The sequence below is a fragment of the Gallus gallus genome, chromosome 1 (assembly GCF_016699485.2).
Source record: "Gallus gallus isolate bGalGal1 chromosome 1, bGalGal1.mat.broiler.GRCg7b, whole genome shotgun sequence".
Taxonomy (NCBI): domain Eukaryota; kingdom Metazoa; phylum Chordata; class Aves; order Galliformes; family Phasianidae; genus Gallus; species Gallus gallus.
In genome coordinates, this window is record NC_052532.1 from 171,685,830 (window position 1) to 171,707,370 (window position 21,541).

General features: G+C 39.6%; 1 protein-coding gene across 1 annotated transcript in view; it reads left to right on the forward strand.

The window, feature by feature from the left end:
• Window positions 1-1,416: 1,416 nt before the first annotated feature.
• The window catches only part of TRPC4 (transient receptor potential cation channel subfamily C member 4), a 141,026-nt gene continuing 120,901 nt past the window's right edge, over window positions 1,417-21,541 (forward strand). Inside the window, exon 1 of the mRNA XM_417089.8 lies at window positions 1,417-1,915. The gene's annotated coding sequence lies outside the window, so the exon portion shown is untranslated. The remainder of the gene's footprint in view (window positions 1,916-21,541) is intronic.

Here is a 21,541-nt window from a genome sequence, read left to right on the forward strand (position 1 = left end):
GTCAACAGGTGCCATTTTTTTTCTACGTGGAGGAATTCAGTTCCACACCTTTTGCTTCAAACATACTTCCATGTCAGACACCATTATATCAGGCTGCCCCTCTGCTGCCATCTGTCACATGGAAACAAAATGTAATGGGACATTGGTGGGAAGGTTCAACCTCTACTGCCGTACCACCAACATTCTCCTCTGCCGTCATGGGCCAACATAACAACATAGCAGGCATTACTTTTGAAGTCGTCCCTTTACCTACGCATGTTGCAATGCATGTGTGTACTGAATGAGTGATCATTTCCCAGTGTAGCCACCTTTGGCATTTGATCTGTATCCAAGCTAGCAGGAGCTGATCTCAGGAGTGCAATTATCATCTCGGTGGCTGAGATGGGCAGAACCCCGTTACCTGTGCTGTACTGCTCACAGCACTGCGCTGCTTTCTGAGCTGCTCCCAAAAGGGCTGAGTTCTGCCGAGATCTTAACAGCAGCTCATTAGGGGCACGCCTGAAATCTGTACCGCAGCAGCACACACAGTGATGCAGGAGCTGCAACCGTGAAAATCCCAGAGCAGAATGAACCTGGCATTTCCACTGCTCAGCCCCCGCTGTACTTAATGCTTCTTTTTCTGAGCTGCCCGTGGAGGTCTGGGGCTGTATGCGGCCATCAAACTGCGCCTGGCAGCTCCTTCTCATTTACTGAAATGGCATGACCACACGTGTGCTCTACACAAAGCGGCGTTTCACGCTTCTGTGCTCTCAAGTCTCTGCCAGAGATACGGGCAAATCTCAGCACGAGGGGTACTCGTGCGTTTTGCACTTCGTACCTCCCTCCTCCTTGGACGGCCTCGCCCCGTCTCATCTCTCTGCTCTCCTCCTCCTTCCCGCATCCCCCGCTGATCCGCAGTGGCGGCCGTTCACTGACCCCGGGTGCACCCAGAGTGCGGGGCTGGGGAAGGGGTAGGCGGGGACAGTCCCCGGGGGGTCGCTGCGGGCACTGCCAGAGCTGAGACCCCGCAGCCTCTGCACGCGGTGAGCGGCAGGTGCGTGCATTGCTCTGCGTCAGCAGCGGGACCAGGCCCCGAGAAGGGCTCAAATAAATAAATAACAATAAATACATAGATTTCTTTTGTTTATTTATTTATTCGTTGGCTCTTCGGGGCATTCCTAGAGGCGCGGCAGCGAACTTTCTCCGGAGCTACTGTCCCCCCCCACTCCTCCGCGGTCGCTCGGCGTTCCGGCTCTCCCCACCCGCACACCTCCATCGCGGGGTGGGCGCTGCGCCACCCTCCATCCCCGGGGCACGCGAAGGGGTCGCAGTGCGCGGTGCGCCCGCAGGGGGGCGCTGCAGCGCGGCGGCGAAGGGCGCGGGGAGCGCGGCGGGGGCGGCGGCGGCGGCGGGAGGGGACGCGGAGGCAAAGCCGCCGCCGGGCTCGCGGGGAGCGCATCGCCGCGGGCGGCACGAGCCGGTGCGCGTGTCCCTCTGTGGTGATTCTCCCTTTATCTCCGTGTCCTTTTTCCCGCCTCGCAGCGCTGCGCTCCGGGAGAAGCGCCGCGTCGGAAGGAGCTGTTACTTTGGACGGGCAGCATGAGGCTCTCCCAGGGAAGGAGGAGACGCCGCACTGAGCAGCCGGGGAAGGTTGTGGTTCGCATCTGTTGCTCCGGAGCCCGGCGGCAGGCGCGGTCCCCTGGGCTGGGAGTGATGGAGAGCCTCTAACCGGTGGGCTTGCGTCCGAGCGTCCGCGCCGGGGGCAGACATGGAGAAAATAAAGTAAAAATGAGGAAAAGTGGCTGAGGGGGAGCGAAACAAAACGAACACTTCTCAGAGGGATTTAACTTACAAAAAGGGCGCTTCCCGGGGGAAATGTGACCCGCTGGAACTTCGGGAGGAAGATGCCGGCTGCCAACGCACGCACCTAAACCAAGTAAGTTCCCCAAAACTTTGCTGCATTTTCTTTCTAATCCTTTGGTTCCTTTCTTGACCCTCTACAACAAAAAAAGCCTCCGTGTCACTTCTGCGCCTACACGGGCACGGGGCGACCTTGCGCATCCTTTTGTTCCCGAGCCGAGAATGAAGACATTTCTCCTTCCCGTGTCCGAAATGAACGTGGGTTTTTTCCCCTCGCACCAGCAACCCCCGAAGTGTGACATCTGCGGGACAGCGGCGTCCGGGGGTGGGACCGCGCGGGGGGTACAGCGCTCCGCACCCGCATCCACCTCACGGCCGCGGCGGGCGGTCCCGGACCCCGAGGGGACGCGCTGCGATCCGCTGGGAAGGGTCGGGGTCCTGACGGAGAGCTCCGGGAGGATGGGAAATGAGAGGCCGATGCGGGAGCTGCGCGGTGAAAGGGCGCTCAGAGCGGGTGGTGGGGTTCACGCGGTTGGCATCGGAAGGTGCCGGCCCTCAGGGCATAGGGCAGAGGCTGAGGTCGTGTTGGGAAGAAGCAGTTGATGCTCAGGAGCCTTACACACCGACAGCAAATTGCACTCTGCAGAAGGGAAGAACTGTGAAATTTGCTGTGGTTGGTAAAACCTGCAGTCTTGTTAATCAAATGTATTTCCTTATTTCTACGCGGAAATGTCATTTCTGCACTTTTGTTTTACTGCACTCCACTGAGTGGCTTCCTGTTAGCATGGCAACCAAAATTACATTTATTGAAGTGTGCCCCCAAAGTGAGATGGCTCTTCCAATTCCAACGCACCTTTTAGGTGGAAGTAAATGAGACCACTTTCCAGGCTCTGCCTTTCTTTTATTTTCCAGAGAAAAGGCATTCCTCAAAAACAAAGAGAGAAAAGCAGGGAGTTGGATTTGATGATCCCCAGATGTCCCTTCCCACCCTTACAATTATGTGACTCTGTAAAATAGAGATTGCTCCTTGCTTGTTTAAGAAACGCTTCTTTGTACAAGAATTCATGCACGGATGGATTTTCTGCAGCGTACAGCAAGCAGAGAATGGGAAATAGTTTTTGTCCCACACACTAAATTAGATGCCGGCCTTAGAGTACCTTTGAGCACAATCTACTTGAAATGTTGAGTTTGATCATACTGCAGTGACACTGCATGTATCGCTCTTTGTGTTCCTTCTTCTGAAGCTGAGACTCTGATAGGTTAGCAAGGTTATCTGTGCAAATATGTGCCATTTCTATAATTTTACTATATTGACATGAGCAAGAATTCTACATACAGAGAAGCCAGATGCACTGGACTGCTTCACAGCTGTCTTGGAATAGCTAACGACAGACTTAGAGAGCATCTGAGAGTACACTAGCTAACAGGCAAGGCTCAGGAATAGTCTAACATCCAAATGGGTAAAAGTCTTGTGACACTTGTTTTTCCTTTTGCCTTACCCTCTATATTGAAAAACCTCACTTTGCTTGCAAAAGGATGGGGCTTTTTACTATAGTTTTTGCTCTTTTTTTTTTTTTTCTGTTGTTCAGACTTTGGAACACGAGACTGTATTTGGAAACAGCAAAACATAAACATGTCTGTTTTTAAATTTAACTTCAGCCACTTATTCTGACACTATATATAGTAGCCATTGCACTTAAAATAGCTTTAGGAAGAAATTCCATTTCTCCTTATCTTTCCTATTTAGAGCCAAGTACTGCTAGTCAGTATTAAGTCAGCTGAGGTCATTCCAGATCAGGTACGATTCTGCCTCCTTTTCAGTATTCTCGCTGAAAAAATCATGTTCTGAGAAAAGTGGCTCTGTTTTGGTAGGAGTGGGTTTGCATTTCTATAGTGTGGACAGCCCATCACGTTTTTATCAGAGGACTCATATAGAGAAATCTATTAAGGGATCAGCTCTCAGCTCTGTCTATGTGTGTATATTGCCTTAGGTGACAAACAGAAAGGAGCACGACTGCTCCCCCCAACACCTGAGACCTGTCTCCGTGCCAGTACACTGTTTAATCTGCCAAGTTTTTTTTTCAGGAGCATGATTCATTGGAGTGAGGAGTTAAAATCAGCAGGGAAAATCTCGTATAGCATCTCTGCCTGCTCTGCTACATTGTCAATTCTGGTAATCAGTGCTGAAAAGAACTGAATTTCTTCTGAAAATAAAGATTGAGTCAGCATGACTTGTCTTATGGAAAGACAACATAGAAGTGGGGAGAAAGGATTGTTATAACCTATCTCAAGAAAAAAAAAAACAGGCAAAAATTTAAGAAGCACTGCTCTATTGAGACATTCAATGGCTTTGTGAGTGTCAGATCAGGTTCAGATTTCAGGTGTGCTGGGTTATAGTCTGGTGACTTTACTAAGCATAATATTGTTATTTCCTGACAGCAGGTTGGAGATAAAGCTTTGTTGATAAATCAGTTTTACATCACTGTGTTTTGTGTCACCAAACAAGACTCCGGGAACTATCTTCTGTAGAAGGCCTGCTTCCACCCTGGAAGGCAGAGCACGGCTCTTACTCTAAGCACAGCATTTCACTAACACCAGCAACAGGGATGCAAGGATCCTCAGATCCATTGAGGATTTTCCATTGTTGCTGGAAAATTATTTCAACTGGTTAAACACATATTAATTGCTATGGTTTATACAGTGAAAACAGAGAAAGCCAACTGAATCCTTTTTTTTTGTTTTTTTTCTTCTGTAACAGATTTTTATGCAAATGTCACTCCTAGGTGCATTCGCTCTCTGTCAAACAGGATCTGAAAAACAGTTGGAATAAGAGATAATTGCTTTGCATAGTGAAGTTGACAAAGGAATTAATGGATTTTAATGTGCTATGCAGGAAAAAGAAAGTAACACCCATGATAAAATAAATCATTCTCATTTTTTCTTAGGGCTGTTTTTTTCTTTTTTTGCCTTCCTTCCTTCCTTCCTTCCTTCCTTCCTTCCTTCCTTCCTTCCTTCCTTCCTTCCTTCCTTCCTTCCTTCCTTCCTTCCTTCCTTCCTTCCTTCCTTCCTTCCTTCCTTCCTTCCTTCCTTCCTTCCTTCCTTCCTTCCTTCCTTCCTTCCTTCCTTCCTTCCTTCCTTCCTTCCTTCCTTCCTTCCTTCCTTCCTTCCTTCCTTCTTCCCTTCCTCCCTTCCTCCCTTCCTCCCTTCCTCCCTTCCTCCCTTCCTCCCTTCCTCCCTTCCTTCCTTCTCTCTCTCTCTTTTTTGCTTCTTTCTTTCTTCTTCTTCTGTTCTACCTTATCAAACTTACGTATCAGTTTGAGTTCATAAAATAACTCTTCCACTTCTCTCAATCATTTATTTCTAATGTAGGCAGTGACGGGTGTGAGACAAGAGCTGAAAAGAACTTTGGATTACAATTATAATTTTTTGCAGCTAAACTATTTTTCAGCAGCCATGGGCTGAGGGAGGACAGGAGAACTCCTTCAGTTTAGGCGAATTTAACATATCATAGGGATTTTGAACCAGTCAGATTTAAGCACTGAAGTCTAGGACAACTTCTGCAATAGCTTGGTCATTGAGCCTGAGCTGGATACACCACCTGAAGAGCTTCTCTCACACACGTGAGTGTCAGGGGAACCATTTGAGTATGATGGTAATAATGCTATCTGGTATATTATGTAATGAATAGAGAGAGGAACAGTAAATGGAGGAAGAGATTTTCCCCTGGGATTTTCTGAAATATACATTATAGGTTATTCCAGGGGTACTTTTCCACATACTATGAAAGGCTTCTGAGAAGCAGCAGCCCTCCCCAAGAAGGCAAAGGCCCCACTCCCACCTCTTGTACATGTTGTCAATGAAGTAGCCAAGCCCTGTGACCTCAGCACATAGTTGTTTTCCTTGAGTATTTTCCTGATATACAAATTATTTTCTTTCTTTCTTTCTTTCTTTCTTGCTTGCTTTCTTGCTTTCTTGCTTTCTTGCTTTCTTGCTTTCTTGCTTTCTTTCTTTCTTAAGCAATTCCTTCTAACACCAGTGCTAACAACTGGAAATACATTCTTCTTGCTGTCTGTGTTCATGCCTAAAATGAGAATGGAAGAGCAGGTACCTTGGGCTCTTGCTCCTCCTGTCCTTTCCCCAGCTGGCCATGTGAGGTACAGTTCAGTTGGCCATATAGAAGTATATCCTGTCCTTTTAGTTGACTTAAGGTACATTCTGTGGCTGCAAACTGCCTCTAACTCTAGAACACCAGTCTCCTATAGATCATGTATTATACAGGAACTCCTGCCCAAACTGACATGGAATACCTCTGCATTGGCTATTGAACTGACCTTGTAGTCTCTCTTTCCTTCTCCTGGAGAAAGAGAAGCAGAAGCCAAGAGTGACCAATCTCCCTACTTCATCTTCTCCTTTGGAACAAAACAAACATCCTCCACAAGTGTTGTCTCTCTTTGGTCACTGTGTAGCAGGACCTGAGGCAAGGAGCCTGCCTTCTTAAGATGTGTTTGTTGAATCCCAGCTGAGCTGTGGTAGTAGGGCATGAAGATTCAAATAATAAAACTAAAACACAGGTTAAAAATACTTGCACATACATACACATGCACTTGCACCAAACTTCTGTGCTACTTTTGAAACAATGCCCGTAGAGCATGAACTCACAACTGCGTGTTGGATGTATGCTTCTGGAAGGTTGCCATCAACCTAGTTTACTTAGAGAAGGATTCTTCTAAACACTGTCATATGCTAACTGTCAGTACTTACCTAAAACGATTGTTTCTTTTTGATTTGGATGTCCATCACAGAGAGGTAGCAGCTGTCAGAGAGCCGATGATGCTCTCTGTGATGGCCAAGTACCAGGGGTGATTACTAACCCAGGCCATAAAGCATGAGAGGAGCATCAACACAATTCTGAATCTCCTCCATAATGTATAGTAGTGGGAAGCTTGCCTGAGAGCCTGTGCTCTCCTTACAAGAGGCGGGCATTCTGCCAGTAAGGACCTTCCTATGGTAGATTCTGCGTTGCATCGTCTGGGAATTCAATTTGCTTACTTTAACCATCATTTAATCAAGATACCTACTTAAATCACAGGAAGTTAGCAGTCCTAGGAAAATCAATGCAGCCCTCAGTTCATTAGATTAATGGACAGGCTTTTACCTTTGTTCCTTCTGTGTAGCCATAAATCTGGAGAGGAATACTAGAGGATACTTTTTTAAAGATTAAATCTGTAGTATTCCGTAGCATACAGATTGTCTTCAGCAGACTAGCAGTGTGGTGTCAGAACTAAATGTACTAGACAAAGAAGAAAGAGCAGCACCTGATTTATTCCCAAGGAAACTTTCATTGTTTTCTGAATTTAAACATTATGCTTACATAAAATAATAAAATGCTTTAATTTTAGTGCTTCCATTTTAAAAAGCAGACCAGATCATTTACTTTCTGCATGTGGGAACAGATGATAAGGATGTAGCAGAAGATACAAGGTCATATTGTTCCTGATTTAAGTTTTCCACTGATAAATTTGTATATAATGATCCATGTCAAAAACGTCTTAACTGACAAATCCTGAATAGTTCTAAAAAGGGTCAGATTTTTTTCACCTAGACACCACAGATTTGATTGCCAGCTGTAAACCAAGCACTTACGCTCTGCATGCACTGTCTGGAGATGTAGATAAACCTCCAGTGGACAAGCTAAACTATGTAATTCATACACCTGTAGAGTAGGAGGAATTGCTCTCTGCCGGTATTTATTGTTGCTGATGTTGGATTTCACACATCTAAATGTAGATGAGATTAATTTTATCCCAGTGGTGTCAAAAGAAAATAAAATGGACATTCAGAGTGGCCAGAAAATAGGTGTCTTCTTTATTCTGAAGTATCTTGAGGTGCTACTGACCTTCATGGTACGGACGCAGAGATCATAACAATAACTAGATGACTACACCACACTGAATTATTTCAAATTATTTCATGTTGTCTGTTCCCAGAATTTTAAAGAATTTCTTGGGTTGGGTAGCTGAAAAAAGTCTTGTGGCTGTGCCAAGGAAAACAGGAGTGTCAACTGGACCATTTTAAAGGGAGAACACACAGTTCTGGATGCTCACAGCCTACCTCCTGCTAGTGCAAGATGTTTCTCTCCTGGAGAACACATCCTGCTTCTGTGGAGGAAGGCAAAGCAAGGACAGATTCTTCTCAAACACTCTCAACATCGCTATTTCTACATCGCATTTCAGTGTACTGAATACATAATTACAATGAAAATTGTCTGTCAGCAATGACATCATGGTTTTAACCTCTGTTCATGTGGAAATGCTTGTTATTAGCAAAACACTTCAAAATAAATCCTCTTGCTATGTTTCAGCACTGCCTGCTGCGTACACCCTGCTTATCTTCCACTGAAAAACAACTGAAATATCCCATTTGTGTTTTGCGTATACTGACAGCATCTGATTTTAGACTGGGAGAGATGTTTGCCTTTCCTTTTTGATGGCAATCACTTAAAGTGATTAGACCTGCAGTAGATCTCTTGAACTTGTTTGTGCTGGTATGGTGAGTTTATTTTTCATATTTATTTTGTTTTATAGTACATATGTACCTGCAAAACCCACTGCTACCGCTTTCAAAAGCATACACTTTCCCTGTGGATTTACTATCTAGTAGATCCCTGGAGGTGTTCAAGAGATGTGTAGATGTGGCACTGAGAGATGTGGGTAGTGGTTGCAGTGGTGATGGGCTGGTGGTTATACTGGATGATCTTAGTGGTCTTTTCTAACCTTAATGATTCTGTGGTTCTATGCGAACCAAGATGCCTGCAGAATAGTTCTGTACTTTGCCTTATGAATCTTAGCTGTAGAATTGCCTTTCAAGAGCCATTAACTGCTTCTCTTTGGATTTATTTAGACACTTTAATGCTAAGCATGCTAGACTTTATAGGCTGTAGAAGGAACCTAGTAACTTTTTAAGGTGATTCATGTGACCTGTCTTGAAGGAGATTAATTGTTCTGTGCAGGAGGTACATTTCTTCCCGTTAGCAATAAAGGAGGATTAGGATGACAAACCAACCTTCTATGTCTTTTCTGGATTCTTAGGATTGCAGATACTAATCTCATCTTAATTCTTAAAATATTCTTGATCAGAGTACTTCCTAGTTACACATAATGATTAATAAAGCTTCATAATGATAATACAAATAATACGTTGTACTAATTTTTTAAAACCAACTAGGAAGCTAACCCAAGGCACTGAGGTCACTTGTTGAAAAGTGATGGCATAGGTAAGTTTATGGATTTAGCCCTGCACTAAAAGTACAAAACAAAAATGGACATATCAGTTCTCATTTCAAAGTAGTGAAAAAAAGGACAATGAAGACTACTGAGAGACATTAGCACATTCAAATAGGGCAGCTCATGCTCATATATTCCATGATATTTCCATTGTCAATAATGTAATAGACATCTTTTAGGGCTTGATTTCCTTCTGGAAACATAGGTGTTTGGTAGAACAATTATACTGGGGCAAAACAACACTTCAGTTATTTTCCTCCAGTGACTGGAAAATTGACTAATTGACTCTTTATGATTATTTTAACACTTTCCTTCAACCTTTTTTCTTAAAGCCTGCAGTAAAAATTACCTAAAACAATCAACAGATCAAAATGGCTAAGATTTGTGGTCAGCACATAATGGACTTCATTTTGAAAAAATAAATGCCTGTGTGTTGCAATTAAAGCCGTGGTTCAAGAAAGTGTTTAAATATAAAGAAGTCTGTCTACTGTGTGTTCCGCTATCAGCAGTGCTTCATAGGGTGCTTCTTGTTAAACATTCACTTCATGCCTTTCCTCAATATGTGATAACTGCCTGAATCCAGGCTTAAGGGATATAATTCGAAAGTTCTGGTGAATATTTTTTAGCTGATGACATAGAAAATATGAATACCACAGTAATTCATTACAGTGAATCCAGAATCCGCTAAGGCATCTAAGGTGTAATGAAATTATGTTGGAGATGTTGATAATCTACTAGTTGGCATTTTACATTGAAGCGTAAAGAGACACAACTCACTATTTGATTTTTTTTCCCCATGATTTTATCACAAATGTCAGAGAAAACTCCTATTGCTTTCTGCTTTTATTGTACAAGTAGCTATGATTTAACAAGCCCATTTTATAGCCAAAGATGTTAATGATGATAATGGTCAAATGCCCTAATCTGAAATTTTTTAAAATACAAAGTGAAACAATTGTGCCTTCTAATTAATCATAGATCCATTGTCTCAGACACAGGATGTTGTTTCAAAAATTTGCCCCCTTGAATCCAAGAGAATTATAATGCTCTGGCAGCTTCTTGTTACTTCTCAATAATTTAGAGGTTTATAAAAAATAAATCAGGTCTCATTCTCCATTCCAATGCAGCTAATGCAATTACAAGTTGTCGAGAACCTACTCCAAAATCTTGTTGATGTTGGGCCCTTTAGAAAAATATGTAGGCCTAAAACACTCATCTGTTTGCCATCATTGTTACCATTCGTGGCTGCAGCCCCCACAGCTTGAGGAGAGTGCTCAAACATTCTCTCAAATTATTCTTTATCTAAATATTTATTTTCCTTCGTAGTTCACATTGAATCTTTTCATGGAGGGAAGCAGTGATTGTTTTCTTCAAGCACACTGGTGCGGTTAACAAGGACTAAAATCTCACCATATCTGATTAAAAGAATGCTTGCAACCCTCCGTTGCTGGGAAGTTAATTTTAAGAAGACAAACTAAACAAACCACACCTGCAATTTTTAAATGAACCTTCATTTTTAATAATTTATAGAACCTCCAGGAATCATTCCAAACTGTTTTTGCTAGCATTATTAGAAAACTAATTGCCAGTTCAAGATTATGGCACATCAAAGCAACAAATTAGTCTTGAAAGTCTCTCCTTTAAGAAATACTCTACTGTACTCTTAAATATTCAATACATTCAAGCTGTTGTTCATACTTCCAGTAAATGACATATCTCATTGAACATATGGAACCAGTTTCCTTTTAATGTTTTATCTATTTATGTCAACCGACTGTTATGTTCTGTAGAAATTATCAAGATATTTAATTCAGTTTCTCCAACTTCGCTTAATGTCTTCTGACATCGCAACAACTGTCCTGAGTAATAGCTCAAAACACTGTGGTAGAGTTAACTTCTAACATGGGGATTCCACTAGTATGTTTTATAGGAAATGCAAGCAGATATGTTTGTAGTTTGAATATTTTGAAGAAAATGATTTACAGATCAAATTGTGTTCTGTGCTCAAATATGCTTATAGATATTTATACTTTTGTGTATGTACATTATACAAACATATCTACATATACACAAATACTGGAAGAGCACATATGTGATTCTGCATGTACATACATATTTATGGGCACTATGTACATTGCTTTTACTGGTACACATTAAAAGTTAATTTTTGCTCCTGTGAGAGAAAGAGAAGATCTATCTTGAGGTCAGGAGTCCAGCCCATTAAAGCATCTCTCTATTTCACGTGTGCATACACAGAGAGTTGACTATATCTCGTTGGCCAGGAATATTTAACTCTCACTGCACTTGTTTATATGATTTAAATGGTATTTAAGTCCAATTCTTGGCCAACTATAGCTTATTTGCCACTACAAGCAAATAAGGGCTGTAAATTTAACTATTTTGGCAACCTACCAAGGTATGAAAAATTAATAGCAGTCCAGAGGCACTTCCTTTCCTTACAAGTTTAGAAAATCCCAGGAGACAGTCTTCTTTAACAGCCAGCAACGTCTGGGCACGGAGCTGACAGGCCTGACACTGTGCTAACAGTTGCAGCTCCTACTAGGAAATGTTTTTCCTAAATCTGGTAGCAAACATAGCTTAACTAGGATAGAGCCAGTATTTTTCATGTTGTTTATTATCCAGAAGGATTTTTTTTCTGGTTTTTTTTAATGTAGAAATAATAATTTACCAATTAAAAACACAGTAATCTTTTAATCACATCCACATAAGCCTAAGAACAATGTTTTTTAACCATTTGATCCTTAAATAAACTGCACAGGGAAGCTCCCAGGGAAAGCTTTTGAAGGGAGGCAGGAGACCCTCATGCTATGCAGCTTCAAAACTTCTTCAGAGAGCTGCTTCCAAGTTTGGAGACCACAGTGTGCATAATAATAAAGGAAAAGGTAGTTGACCTTTCAGGATCCTGCTGCTGTTTCACAGGGGCATTGCCATGGCAGATGCCTGAGAGCTGACTCTGTTTTCTGATCTCCCGCCCTTAAAAGTTAGAACTGTAATGAGAACAGAGGATGAGGATACATTTTCAATGAAAAAAGGGAATTTTAGAGTAACTGGTGGTTATCATCTAAGTGTTAGTGCTAATACCAAAACAAAATGGGTAAAATACAAGGATTTGTCTTGTGTTGCCATTTTAGAAACAGAGTTAATAGCCAAAAGCTGTACAGTAAACAGAACTGCTAGTTCGAGTGAAGTTAGCATCAGCTGTTCTGAATAACATAGATGAAACACAGACTCACTTTGCTCAGGACCACAAAGAAGGCCCTTTTCTTCATTGATTGCACGGTACATTTGCAGAGATATGTTTTCAGAGTGTGTTTTCTCTGCTTGACTATTCTACCAACAACAATATGTGATTATTGTTGTAATCACCTATTCAATTTTTAGCCATTATATTTATTTTACTGTGCCCTATTGAACAAAAAACATTAGCTCTGTCCTAGTGTTGGAACACAGATAGACACTGAGGCATTGGGATTCATCTTTGAGCTGTTTAAATAAACCTTGCATGCCAGTGCAAAGAGACTGGATAGGCTTCTTCAAGGGGAAATCATCTTCAAATACACTAGGGGCTGAAACAAACTCTGAAAGCCCCTTAGTGAATAAAAGATCTTAAGTAATCTTAGTTTTGTATCTCTAGAGTGCTGACAGTGAATCTGTTCCTTATCAGGGGGTTAACATTGCAAAAAAGAATGACAGTTGTCATCCTTAACTCTTCTACCTTTCTGTGTTGACTTTTTGGGTTTCAGCATTTGTCGGAAACACAACTGAAGTAAAACAAATAAATGAAAACATCCCCAAGTGTCCTACGCTGCTAAAAACAAGGAGAAGATAATCACATTTTATTTATTTAAAAAAGAAAGAAAATTGGAAACCAGTTGCTACAGGATTACAGGTGTAAAATGGATTAGAGATGAGAATGGAAAGGAATAGTAATTAAGACCAATTTAAAAGAAGTGTTAACAGCTGTTCAATTCCAACAGATTAAGAGACTGTTTAAATAAAGCGCACAGAACAGGAGGAAGCACACCAGGGAACAGACAAATACTGAAGTGATTTGGAAGAGGCTTTAAGAGTAGGAAAAGTCATGGTTTGCTGAAGTAGAAGATTAAAAGATTGAGTGGTAACAGTAAGGCCAGATCACAGTGAGCTGAAAAGCACTCTGCCATTTGTTGGTGTAGGTGATACTGAAATTAGTAGTAGCTATTTGAGAAATAGTAGGTTTTTAGGATATGTAGTAACCAGAACTATTCAACTGTATTTTCAGTGTAGAGGTACTGTTGTTGTACTTAGTCATGTGTATGCCTTAATAGCTTTCTGACCTATAGCATCTGGCACATTTAAACAGAAATCCTAGATCCATTAATTAATTTATCATTTCCATATCCTCAGCCCTACAAAGTCTTATTCCATAAGCTGTGAGTAATCACCTACCTGGCTAAGGCAGAGTTTGCTTTGCCACTGACTTCAGCTGTGATGTTAATTAAACAACTAAGTTGTCTCATAGCCTGTCAAAGTCTAGCAGAAGTAATGATTCAAAAATAATATGAATTGTAGGTTTGGTTGGCTTAGCAGCGTGTTGGCATTTGAAGAATAATTTGAATACTTTACTGTATATCATCTTGGAGATTTCACATTACAGTAATCAAGGGATACATTAGAATGTACTTAAAAATGTGTGGGAAAGGAAAAGAAAACAAAATACTATTGTATCACTAGTGCCTTAAATAACATTTATAGGAGTGACACCATAAGTCAGCAGTGTAGTAACATGGTGTGGCAGTTTCAAACTGATGGGCAACTAAGCTCCACACACTGTTCTTTCACTCCTCCTCAGATGACCAGGAAGAGAAAATTTCTCTCTCCCAGATGCTGTTGCACAGCAGTTTTTCCCTTTCTTACATCTCCTCTCCTAGAGGCACATCCAGTATTGCTCATGGCTCAGTTCTAGTAGTGGTTGGCCCATTGGAGCTGGCTCTGATCTTACATGGGACCATGCTGGGTTCTGCTCACAGAGGACACCCTGCAGCCTCCCACTACCCAAATCTTGCCATATAAGCCCAATATGTGTGCATGTAATTGCTGAACTGTATCAGTCCAGGCTGCCTTTGGGAACAAAATGAATGGCTCATTTGGGTGATAGAAAATTCTTAATTATATCTAATTCTCAAAATATTCTCTAGCGGTTGAATTAGAAGCAACGATGCCAAGACCTATACCAAAAGCTGTAAGAGATCTATAAAAATGAATATACGCTACTTGAACAAATAGATGAAGCTGAGCAAAGGAAACTTTTTTTTTTTTTTTTTTTTTCCACATAAAGTTAATTCAGAGTGAAAGACTCCTATTTCAGGCTGTCTTTTAAAGTGTTGGAAAAATACTGTTGTTACCTTCTCTTGAAGGCAGTGTTGATATGCCAGGCATAGAGTACATAAATCTCGTTACTTGTGACAAGTAGTGCCTTGAACTCGAAAGCTGTGGTGAAGTAAAGCTTGAAAGATAATAACTGATTTCCTTCAATGAAGGAGATAACTTGTGTTGAAGTTAATGGAAGTTTTTCAACTGACTTTAGTGCAGTTGCAGACTTAGCACCTCCATCTAAGCCCTTTTAGGTGCAGTAGCTTGTGTTTGACAGTGGCAAAAAGCCAGTAATTCTAGGCAGGAGTGTCATAAGAGAGGAAGTGTGTTCCATCATTTGTTGTAGTACTCTCCCAGACTCCAAGTACACCTCAGGGTCTTGCTTTGACAGATATGGTTTCTATGTGTTTTGTAATCATTTCCTGAACTCATCCAGTCTTCTGGGTAATACACATAAACTTTTAGCATCTCAGAATCCTTCAGTGATGAATTCTTCAAGTTACTGTGTGAAGATTCATCAGTTCTTGTTTTCCATAAAGCTGGCATCTCTTGCCTTCATTTGACTGCTCTTGGATCTCATACCTGAGAAAACAGTGAACAATTGCTCCATATCTGTCCTCTTGCCACTCATAGCTAAACGAACCTATAGTATACAAGATCCGCTCCGAAAGTAATGCCTCCTATTCTATTATGTTGGCCCACAGCATCAGAGGCAAACATTGGGAGTATGGCAGTAGAGTTTCCTTCCAATATTCCATTATTATTATTATTTTGTCATATGACAGACGGCAGCAGAGGGGCAGTCTGACAAAATGGTGTCTGACATGGAAGTGCATATCAAGCAAAGAGGTGGAATGGAATTCCTCCATGCAGAAAAAAATGGCACCTACTGACATTCATCAGCACTTACAGAACATTTATGGAGACCAAAGAATGGATGTGAGCACAGTGAGGCAGAGGGTGGTGCATTTCAGCAGTGATGACAACAATGGTGAAGACAGTTACAAGCACAGTATGCAGCCTCTTATACATTACTGGCAAAAATACATAGCTAATGGTGGTGACTATGCTGAAAAAGAGAGTTTTGTAGCTAAGAATTTGCTCTATCAAACAGTGTTATTGTGCTCTTTATCAGTTGTAGTTTCCACAGAAATAAATAGGAGGCATTACTTTTGGAGGGGCATATGTATTTTCCATATGTTCACTCTTTACATACTGAAGATTTCTCACTTATTCTTTCCACTTTTGGAAGTTCTTCTGTAAGTTTAATTATTCTGTTGTTCTTTTCTGAATGTTTTCCAGTACTCCTGTCTTATTTATGAAATTTGGACACTAAAAATGCATGTTCAATCATTTGTGTCACTTTAAAACTAAAGACATGCATAAATTTTCCAGTAGCATGAGGGAAAGAAGCAAATTCTGTTTGACAGAAAATGGGTATACTAATTAGAGAAAATTCATTTTATCTCTTGGGAACCATGACTTGAAATTCTTTGCCTTGCCCCTTTTTATAAAACAAGAGTTACAGAATACTTTCTTTTTTTCAGTTTTTTTTTTTTCTTTTTTTTTTTCCTGGAGCCAATTTGGCAGAGGTAACTGAAACACATGGAAATGCAACTGGACATGACTCATTTAAGCCTAGACAAGAAAGGAAGATTTATAAAATATCTGCTATTTTGCTTATGGAAGTTTATTTCAATGCTGGGAGCATAACTTTTATTTTTCTATTTGAAATAAAGATGAAACAGATTTGTGAAACCTGAATCATTATCTTCTGGAAATGCTTGTTAATACTAGTAATCAGTCCTTTTTAATTCCCATACATTTGTTAAAATTTTGCTTATTAGTCACTGTAGCATATGGAACTAATACAAACTGTATCAGAATTTTCATTATTCACTTGAGATTTTGCTGTTTTTGTGCTCTAATGGTTATCCACCCAGCTGAACTTTTAATTTTGAGTTTGTTAAACACACATCTCAGTCAGATCTGTGAAACTGTACAATTTAAGAGAATAGGAATTTACTGAGTCACTTAATACTGAAAATAAGAGCAGGGAGACTACCCACTGAGCTATTCAGAAACCAAAGTTCTTTTCTGTCTTTTGCAGTCTAATTACATCTATCACAAAGTTACAATTCTTCTTTTTCTTCAGAGTTGAAGTATAATTTCAGTACTTACACTTCTTTTCAAGAGATCTAAGCAAAATAAATCAGAGATCCTTTAACAAAAACTTAACAGAGCAGATTTTCCTCATTTGTCTTTCCAGTTTGTCCATTCAGGGGAAAGGAGTCATCATTCAATCTCATTTATCTCATGTCTACCCCAAAAATTTAGAATTGATATTATAGTACTGTCAAGATGCACTTATAGTCATTCTCCCACTCAGTTGGAATTGACAGAAACATAACCCAGCCATGAACTTGAACAGTTTTGGTTTTCATCAGGGCACCTGTCAAAGAATGTTGTCAGCTCCATAACACTGCAAGGTGTTTTCTATGTATGTTATTATATGTTTACAGCCAAAATGCAGGGAAAATTGAGTAGTCCAGAATCCCACAGAAAGCCCAAGCCTGAACCATTTTCAAATTGTGATAAATACCACTAACCTTGGAAATATTTTGCTGTCAACCTCCACCATCCTGTCTTGTAAACCACTTTTAATTATTAGCAATACAATGCACGTATATATGGCTTAGCATTAATATGATAATCCTGTAGCTCAGAAATTATGTGAAGTCATTGTTTTATAAGCTAAAAAATAAAATATTGTGTTGCAGGATTCTTTTCTCAGTGGCTCATGGCAAAGCTTATTCTGCTTTTGATGTTTTGATCTGCAGTTCCACCATTCACTTGATTCCAGTGATGGCCAGCATCTTGATCTTATTGACACAGATCATTCTGATTGACAACATTTCTCCATGCAAAGTCTTGGAACATTAAACATTTGCATTACTCTACCAGAAAGAAAAAGGCTCAATCTTCAATAACTCAGACCAACTTTTGCCAGAAATCTTCACAGGGTTACAGAACACCACAGATAGTCAAGATACTTAAGAAAAAAATATGTTAAAAATGGAATAGTGACACATATAGCATTGTTGCTACATACATGTATATATTGTTGTTTACTTTGCTGATTTTCCAAAAGGCATGTGTGAACACACAGCACACATGTAAGATGAACATTGCTCACTCATATGGACACATACAGAACATACTATTTCTACTAGGATTTATAAATCCCACACCCACGTAAGAACATGATCACTACAACTAATTTTAGAACTACAACTAAATTTATTCATTGATGTAAAATAAAATATGCATATTTCCATTTTAAGGTTGGTTGAAGTAAAAAGTACTTATACATACATTTTAGAGGTAATTATTAACATAAATTATTATTTTGCATATGAGAATTAAGATAAGCTAAGATATCCTGATACTCAGAAATGAACTGTGGAGAAGCAGGAGAAGACAAGTCTTTTAAGCCAGCTCAGATAGACCTCTGTGCTCCATCAGCATTGCTAGAAGCAGAGCTAATGAAGGAACAAACCCCAAAGGCAGACATTGGAAATACATTTCCAGGCAAGGCATCTGGATGTTGCAATTGCCAAATATGTTCTGTTTATACTTATCATTAATGTTAACTGTGTGACTAGAAGAGAAAAAGGAGGTAGAAAGGAGGACAAAACAGGAGTCATAGCAGTAGCAGAACATAGTAGTAAGTCATCCTTCCTGAAATGGAAGCAGATGGACTGCTTGTGTTAAGGGAGATGAAGCTGTACTTCATTCTGATCATCAGGCATTAACAAGGCGTAGGTAGCTAATAACTCCTTCCTTGGGGGGCATAGGGAGGGGGGAGTCATACTTTTGAAAGGGACATTAAATTGTAGATGACTATAGTTGAACTGCACTGCACATTTCACTTAGCTGACTGTGAAAAGAAAAGAATACCTAAAGGAAATGTCATGCTTTGGTTTCATCATAGTACATTTAATGTGCAGTAGGAAGAGAAGTAAGAGACAACATATATCAAAAATTATTGTCAGCAGTCCCTTCTAAACCAGAGACTGCACTAGACTTAAAGCAGTGAACAGTATAATAAACAGTGTAATATGTAGGTGGGAGTATTTCTGTAGGAAAGAAAACACCATAGAATATGGTGAGAAAAAAAAAATATAAAATACAGACTTTATGTGAAGATAATCACATCTATATTGTTCACACTACTCATAGCAGGTATCTGTACACACCTGCAACACTAACAAAGATTTTCCTAAATAACTTCTTAAAGAAAGTACTGGGCCTTGGATTTGTAATAAATATCCAAATGATTTTAGAGAAGAGATTAACTTGTGTAAAGCTTTCTCTTATTAACAATTGTTAAAGAAAAACTCAATTTTCCTTCATTAAGAGTTTCATCTTTCAATACCTTCATCTGTCTCTGAACATTTTAACTTAATCTTCAGAAACTTCTTCGAGTATTTCATGAGACAAAAGAAACAGCTGTTCTATAATTTTGAAAAGCTCTGTGCACTGGGCACAGCAAAGATGAAGTGACTACATGGCTTTTTAAAACTTCTGGTTCATTTCCTGAAAGCACTGTGGCATGTACAAATACTGTGCATATTCATACGTGCCTACGGTATCTCAGGAGTTAACAACAAAATCTTATAAAGTGAGTGCTTCTCCCATTTTTTCTCATTCGTAGTAAGTGGACTCATATAAGCTCAAACATTCATAGGTGAAGAGAAATTTCAAATTTTGAAAAGTTCAGGCAGGTCTTTGCTGTGAAAACAGTTATGAACCTAATCTACTATACTCTGAAATGAGGAGAAATCTTCACAGGGAATGCAGCAGACAAAGGCATATTTAAATATCTGCTATTGTATGGACATAATACTTCTCTGCATTCAAGTATTACTGTTATGGCATGGTGACAAAAACCATGACAGTGAGTCACCAAGCAGTCTCCAATATTCTTTCAGTATTGATTCAAATATTTTTTCAGTCTCAGACAAAGCTAATGGTATACTAACACTACGTGCCACATAAGTTCTCCCTGATGTGATCTAGTCCACAGTGGAAGATGGGCATTTGTAAAATACTCTGATATTTATATATGTGACATAAAATAAAGAAAAACAATCTATATATGTGTAATTTCCCATTTCCTAGCCATCACATAGACATAGACTTAGACAAAGGTATAGACAAAGGTGTAGATGAAGACACAGGTGTACACATAGATGTAGATGTAGACCTGGGATGGATATTTTTGGTCTGGTCTAGGATCAGTCAAGATTGCTAGTGCCATTTTTGATTGCCCTTAAAAAGAGGAAATGATTGTAATATGATGAGGAATATATGTATGTATTCTAAATATATATGTATATTTAGAAGGACTTTTCCTCACTAATGTTTGTTCAAACCACACGATGCAGTTTCCATGAAAATTTTGCATGAAAGGGTTTTAAATTAGTTCTTAGTAGACATTCCTGACTATATGAGCTAAGCTTACTTAATCAAGGAATGGAGACAATGCCAGGTGACCACAAGAAGTAAATTTACAAAAAGCATACCTGCTACTCTCTCAGGATTGCTAAAGACAGAAGTTTATCTAAACCATTTTTTAAATACTCTGTTATGATGATTCCATGCCCTTTCCTTCAGTAAACTTAGAAGTAAAGAGTTTTCTGTTGATATCATAGCTAATTGAAAATGAATAAATAAAAAAGCAGACTAAAAATGATGAGAATGTAAGACATTATGAAATTTTGTTTAAAAGTGATATATTTAAAATAATTGTTACCTGTATAAAAATGTTTTGAAAGAAGGCTTAGAGAGTAAATGGAGACTGTTAGAAGCTTTCTGCTATGCTCTAATGAAGGTAATGTTTCTCCCATTGTGCAAGCATTCTCTATTTGAGTCTAAAAGGAATTTTAGCGGTTATTATTTCTAAAGCTTTTTAATATTTCTTGGAAATCTGGTTAAAGCAGTATTGAGACTGTCCAATAAGCATATGTGCAGTTTGGATGCACATACAAATAAGTTAAATGGCTTCATCCCGAATTCATTCTAACTTATTAATGTTGAATTCATGTTGAGTTTTGAGTCATGTCAATTTGCGATCTGTTCATTAAGTTAAATAAGAGCAGTACTGGACATTCTTCCTCTGATAAGAATAAGATTAATAATTCTTCTGCATGCAGCACTTGTCCCTGGTAAATCAGTTTCATAATCCTAATTCTGTGAGTCACTGAGCAATGTGACTCACCCAATCTCACCCAGCACTATCTTGAATTCCAGAAAAATGCTTTGCTCACCAGATAACTGTACAGCTATTCTGATGTCTTTTGTTCCTCTTCCTAGGAGCCTCTCTTAAGTACATGATATATGCATGATCAGACTTTTCACTGATTGCAAGAACTGTGACTATATTTGAGTATATATATAGTTCTGTAATGTGGAGCTACACATATGCGTTCTCAAAATCTATGGATTATTGTCCCTTTGAATGGAAGTGAAAGTGGTGTGCACCATTCTTCTGGAAATAAAATGTGTTTGTAATTCCTGACCAGGAGCTCAGAGTTAAATTTTCTTACATGGTAAACTTTTAATACAGAAGGATGTATGTTTTAGGGAGGAGGAAAAAATCAGTGTGATAATGTGATCTGTAAGTGAAAAATTCAATAAAAAATTTTGTTAGAGATGTAAAAGTTAGATGATTTTACTTTTAATTCCTTTACATTCAAATTCAATTGGCTTTTCATTTATATTAAACATTTATTTCATACAGTGATCTTAGCATGTGCAGGAAGAAATTATCCTCTGAATACCTTATATCATCTCGCATTTACGCTTTGAAAATGTGGCACAATTTTCTCGAAATCCAATACATAAATTTGTGGCTTAGTTCTAGGATGTATTACTCAGTCTGACCCAGATCTTTGTGTAGTTTCCTTTCTTTCTTTCTTTCTGAAATAATGGTATTCTTAGAGCTTTGATTCGTGTAAAGTGGGGAAAGCTGGGTGATGAAC